The following is a 6,039-nucleotide window of genomic DNA, read 5'->3' as shown; positions in this document are numbered from 1 at the left end:
TCTTTCGACTGAACATGTGACTGAGAAAGAGAAGAATCTCCGATGTTACGCTTGAACTCGAGTGGACTCCCGTTCAATAGACGCCTGAAGAAGATATACTCTGTTCGATGGATTTCTGTTGAAGGATTTCCTGTTCAGCGAAATTCTAGTGAATGGATGACCTGTTGAATGGACCTGCATTGTATTGATCAGCTTTCCCTTGAAGCGATATGCCGTGCATTGAATAGACATAGAGTAGATGTCACTGAAGTGTATTGAATGAAAAGTTACCTGTACTTTACATGCAGCTCATGAAGGGATGGAGGTTCTATTGAAACCTCTTCAATGGAGCTGTTTCGTTGCTCTTTAGATCAGGGGGGTGTTTCACAAAGATCCTAAGTTGAACTTAACTCTAAGTTGGACTTAAAAATTATGGAGAGCCATTTGTAGCCTTAAAATAAAAATATTCAAAAGCAAAAATTCAAGTCTTTTAGACTTTTCATAAATTCCACCTCAAGAACATGAAATCTTCAATGATAATAGAAAATATGAATGATTTGAATCAACATTTTATACCTTTTAAAATAACTTTTACAAAATATTTTCATTAATCCAACTTTGAGAGAAGTTCAACTTAGGATCTTTGTGAAACACCCCCCAGGTACACAAAATACGAAATGGTGATGTTGCCTACGCATGATGTGATGGAGGTTCTATGAATCAAGTGTACAGTTAAGGCTAGTTCAGATAAGAATGGTTAAACCGTGGTGGTTTTCATGTTTTAAAATGTGTAATCAAATGGATACTGTGCTTAATATAGGTCCTACCAGTATTCACTTAGCTCTGTGTTAGAAGATGCAGCAATGAGAAGGGCATTATGCTAATGCGTCATTTAGAAGAAAAAAATCTGCCGCAGTTTAGTAAGCTTATCTGAATGACCCTTTAAGCTGATAATGGCCCTTTTAGATCAGGTATTAAAGATGAATTATGAGATGAGCATGTTGCTTTTGAATAGAGGGAATAGTTAAAGGGGAAGTCCACCCTGATATTAAGTTGGTTCTACTAATAGAAGCAGAAAAATTAGAGACACTGGTAGGTGAAAGTTTGAGCAAAAATTGATGAAAATAAGTAAGTGTAGAAGGTTTTATCAATAAAACACAAATTGACCACTCTGCGACATATCTTAAAAGGTCCCCTCTCATTTGCCTTGTACTCAAAATCTCCAAAATGTTATGTTTTCCCATAAGAAAATTCTAAATCATACTTTCATCCTGAATATAATTGTTGCAAATATCTTTTTTTACAACCCCTGTATGAAACAAATCTATTCCGTCATCAGTAGTTTGAAAATGAAAGCTTATGAAATATTCTGTACAAGGCAAATTGGTGAGGAGCTCGCAAGATGCGTTACAGTGTTGCCAATTTGTATTTCACTGATGACGACTTCAAAAATTCATAACTTTCCTAATTATAATTTGGATATTGCTCAAAAATTTCTGTGTTTAATTCTGAGAGATCTTCCTTTTAACAGCCCTGAAAGTGAATTAATTGACTCTATAACAGTTTATGGGTTCTTTTAGAAAACTGAAAATAAAATCTGCAGAGCCAAAGTGTGTGAGATTGTGAAGGGAAAGAAACATACTGAAAAGAGATGTTGATAATCTACAATAACCTGAAAGTTTTGTGCACTTCAAATTACAGTGATTTATCTACTCGTTTGCTATGATTAACGGACGTAAGGAGAAACAATTTGCATGTATCAATATTCTTTTTGTTTGTTTGTAGTTTTTATGGCCTGACATATTTCCTTCTGAAATAAGTATGGCGATCATATCTTCTCCATACATCATTAGATGAAAACTGTTGTTTCATAAAATGTTTTGTATATGTAGCATTATTAGTTTTATACGTTTACATGTACTTCATTCTATAATGAGGGGTAGATGTGGTAATACATGTCGGCTTGGTGGGCAAATTCATATGGAGTACATTCTATATATCGCAGGAGAAAGACCAAAATGCTGAAGAGAAATATCATGGATTATTAAAATGTTTTTATAAAACGCTTCTAGAATGTAGGCGATCTGATTCGTCAAATGACAACACATGACCGTGCATCATTCTTACCTCCCTCACCTACAGTGCAAAAAAAGTTCCTATCAAAAAGTGATAACGAACGGCTAGCAAGGATAATGCAGGGGGGGGTGTTTCATAATGCTGTTCGTAAAGTTACGCATGACTTTACGAATGACTTACGAACGGCTTTGTGAAGCACCCCCAAGGGCTGAGATGCCCATATGTGTTTCTCTAGGACATACAAGAGTAAGATGCACTGAAGCCACGCAGTTTTATATGGCAAGGACATTGATGCACGCACTGAGACGCATAGTGTACTGATTGGCTGCGCTTATGTAATGTCATGCTATAAAGCAAATGGCGGCCTCCATGACTCCATTACTTGTCATCTTGATCGGGAATTTTTTGCTTATTTCTCGACTTTGTATTGCCGATCCATTTTATGAAACAAATAATTCATGTAATAAGCAGGATAATGCACGCGACAAGTCTTGTTTATTATCTGATCGTGACTTAACCTACTTGCAGTGCATACTGTCCAATGCACTCGCAAGCATTTATTATTTGTATACGAGAAACAGCATTTCTTGTGTTATGTAGAAAATTAGGCAAATAGGCAACATAAAGTGAATGGGATTGATAACTTGATACGTGAATTGAAGTTTGGGTGAGAATATTTATGGGATTGAAGTTCCCAATGTTATTCCCAGCATTGTATATTCGTAGAACCCCAGCCAATCTTTTTAATGTTCCATTTAGCCAAAGGATACAAATCATGCCAACTGCTACCTGCTTTTTAGTAGAGTAAATTGTGCCTTACTGCTGTCCAAATTTTTTTTTTTTACTGCAAGTAGTGTTTTATATCGAGCCAATGCTTTCAGGGGGGTGTTTCACAAAGATCCTAAGTCGAGAACTTATCTCTAAGTTGGATTTAAAATTTATGGAAACCCGTTAGCATCTATGAAAATATTTAGAAAAATTTATTTTAAAAGGCATACAATTTTGATTCCAATCATTCATATTTTCCATAATCTAGGAGATTTTATGTTCTTGATGTGGAATTTATAAAAAATCTAAAATACTTGAATTTTTCACTTTTTAATATATTTTATTTTAAATTTACAATTGGCTCTTCATAACTTTTAAGTCCAACTTGGAGTCAAGTTCGACTTAGAATCTTTATGAAACACCCCCCAGATCAATTTTTTATTTTAGATTTAGGCTACCAGCGCTTTGCTAAATGATTTATCATCATATTATGTTCATGTTCTTGTAGATGGTGTCTATTTTTACATTATGTACTTGTATTTATAAGTACTGATACACTTTCCACCTCTCATTTTCTTTTAGAAACTTTAATTTTGTGCTTAATAGTGTGGAAATTGTTTGAGTCTATGTTATTGTAGTGTACACAGGTTCAGTGCAGAAAATTGTTCTACTTAGGTCTCTATCGTTCCACAGCTTTCAAAGTTCTTTTTTTTTAATGATATAATTATTCTTATGCTTTTCATATCAAAACAAAGACTTGTCTTTTCATCCAAGGGGCTATCTTTCCCAGCATGTATATCAAAATCTAAGCTCCATGCCTGTATAACATTTATGTATGTCCGCAAAGGCCGCCATAGAGAAACGGGGAAAAACTGGCCGCTGTAGACACTGGGCGGCCTTTCTAGACAGCTTCTACAACACACATTTCTTCATAGAGAGAAACAATATAGCTGGCCACTATAGATAGGTAGCCTGTGTAGAGAGGTGGCCCCTAAGACAGGTTTGACTGTATATAAAATCATAGAGGGTCTGTGATTGGCTTATTTGCAATCTTTCTATCCACCTACCATTATGACTCAAGACGTTTACTACCTCTCATACAAGTACATTTCTATGTGAACAGGTTCATGCACCTCAAATCAGTGGATGAAACAAACTTATCGGAAACAGGATAGTAAAAAAGAAGGTTAGAATTTCTACTAAAAAATTATGTTAAGATGGTAAAAATTTTCAAAATGGTTGTAAATTGGTATGAAATTGTAGAAAAGGCTTGCAAAAAATTATGGTGCTGTGTGCCATACATGTATGTTATGTGTACTTCTTATGATTGCACCCACATCACAGACTTCTCTCTCTCTCTCTCTCTCTCTCTCTCTATCTATCTATTTCATCGTTTATTTACATGTATTTACAGATGTTTATCTGTATCCCTTTCACTCTCTCTGGTATAAATTGTCACGCTGGGTTTTTTTTTTTTCCTCTTCAAATTTGGGAACTGCCTATGCCTTGTTGCAGCCGAGTTGGCTACTTTTGTTAAAATGGATTTCCAGCTTAAAGTCGTTTTAGGCACAATTTGGCTGAAGTTTGATTTATTTCAATGTCATAAATGTTTGGGAGATGTAGGGGAAATACTAACGTCTCATAATTCTTGTTAGGGTTTATAGACTTGGGGTATGTGTTATATACTAACTGTGGGAGTCAGAGTAAAATTAGAATACTAATATGCAATCGAACTTAGTATGAAATAATTTATAAGTTATATCATGTAAGTAATTGAATTAGAATATGTTCGTTTGTATGATTATCTTATGAATGTTTCCTTTCTTAAATGTATTTTAATTATGTGTCAACTTAAATGCCTATAGAGCAGATTATTTTTAATAATCATTGGCTGATCAAATATGATTTATGAACAAATTCTATATGAAAGAAGTCATATATATTACAATTTTCAGATTTATAGCATACTGCACTTGTACATGTAGATAAATGTTTCAACTATTTTGTCTTGTATCAAGTTCATTCCCTTGAACATGCCGTTTAGATTTTAAAAATTGTTTGATGCAGAAAACCCATCTTGGCACAGTAGCATGTATACAAACAAAGACATACTTTGGCAATAGTCAAGCACCGAACGTTGAATTCATCCTCTTCGGTTGTAGTGCTACAAAGGAATATATATACTTTGAATCAAAGTTGTAAAGAACAATACTACTGGTACTAGCAGTCAGATCAAATTTAGAAAAACACCTTCACAGTTATTATAGTTCAGTTCAGCTTATTTTTATATATGTGTTTACAAGTTTTATAAACCATTTGTACTGTGAAGTCATGCTTTGTTGTTTTTAAGATTTTTTTTTAGAAAGTTGAATTAATATATTTTTGTTGTTTTCCTTGTTGGGAACACGCTTTATAGAAAACTGGCTACAAAATACTTAAGTCAGAATGGTATAAAAGTGCATTTCATAAGATAGCGAAGGGAAGTATGATACAAAAAAACAGAACTGTTTAAAGCTTTGCTGATGATTTTGTGTTCATCATGTGAACATTTTAATGGCAAATAACAGTAAAAAGTGTGATACATGTATATACATGTAGGCACTTCTGTGTATAGCTAGCATTATGATGTATAAATACATCTTCAACTGAACAGTTGGGGGGGGGGTAAAATCAATGCCTGGCTTTGTTTTGTCTTTGCCCTCTCTTTAATACACGCTCTTAGAAAGGGGCATGCATGGATTTGAAGTTTGATTTAGGGTCTGTGTGGGGGATTCTTATGCTATCCTTTATTTTCTAAATGCATGTATTCCTTTGAATGTGAATCCACAGAAAGTTTGTTCTAGTTGATTTTATACGTACTCGCTGTGCTCAAATGATTTTTGTTTTTTTAAAGATGATTAGTAGCCTCAAAAAATTGTAGTCAGATTATCAGAATCATTACCTTTCAATTTTCACAGTTATATATATTTTTGATGATGATATTCTGTCCACCTATCTGTCAGATTATTGTTATATCTGTAGTATGAAATAATGTTGTAATTGTACATTCTCTTTTCAATAAAAAACAATGTTGGATGAAAGGATATATATATATATCAACATGTCACTCATTTCATTCCTTTAATACGTTTCTTTCAGGTACCATGCAGATTACTACATTACTAGCTAGATTTTTGATGACGTCACACTTCCCCACTCTACGAAGTGTGACGTCAT

This window comes from Strongylocentrotus purpuratus, unplaced genomic scaffold (assembly GCF_000002235.5).
Source record: "Strongylocentrotus purpuratus isolate Spur 01 unplaced genomic scaffold, Spur_5.0 spur5_scaffold_16, whole genome shotgun sequence".
In the NCBI taxonomy this organism is placed as follows: domain Eukaryota; kingdom Metazoa; phylum Echinodermata; class Echinoidea; order Camarodonta; family Strongylocentrotidae; genus Strongylocentrotus; species Strongylocentrotus purpuratus.
Note: the sequence above shows the minus strand (reverse complement) of the source record.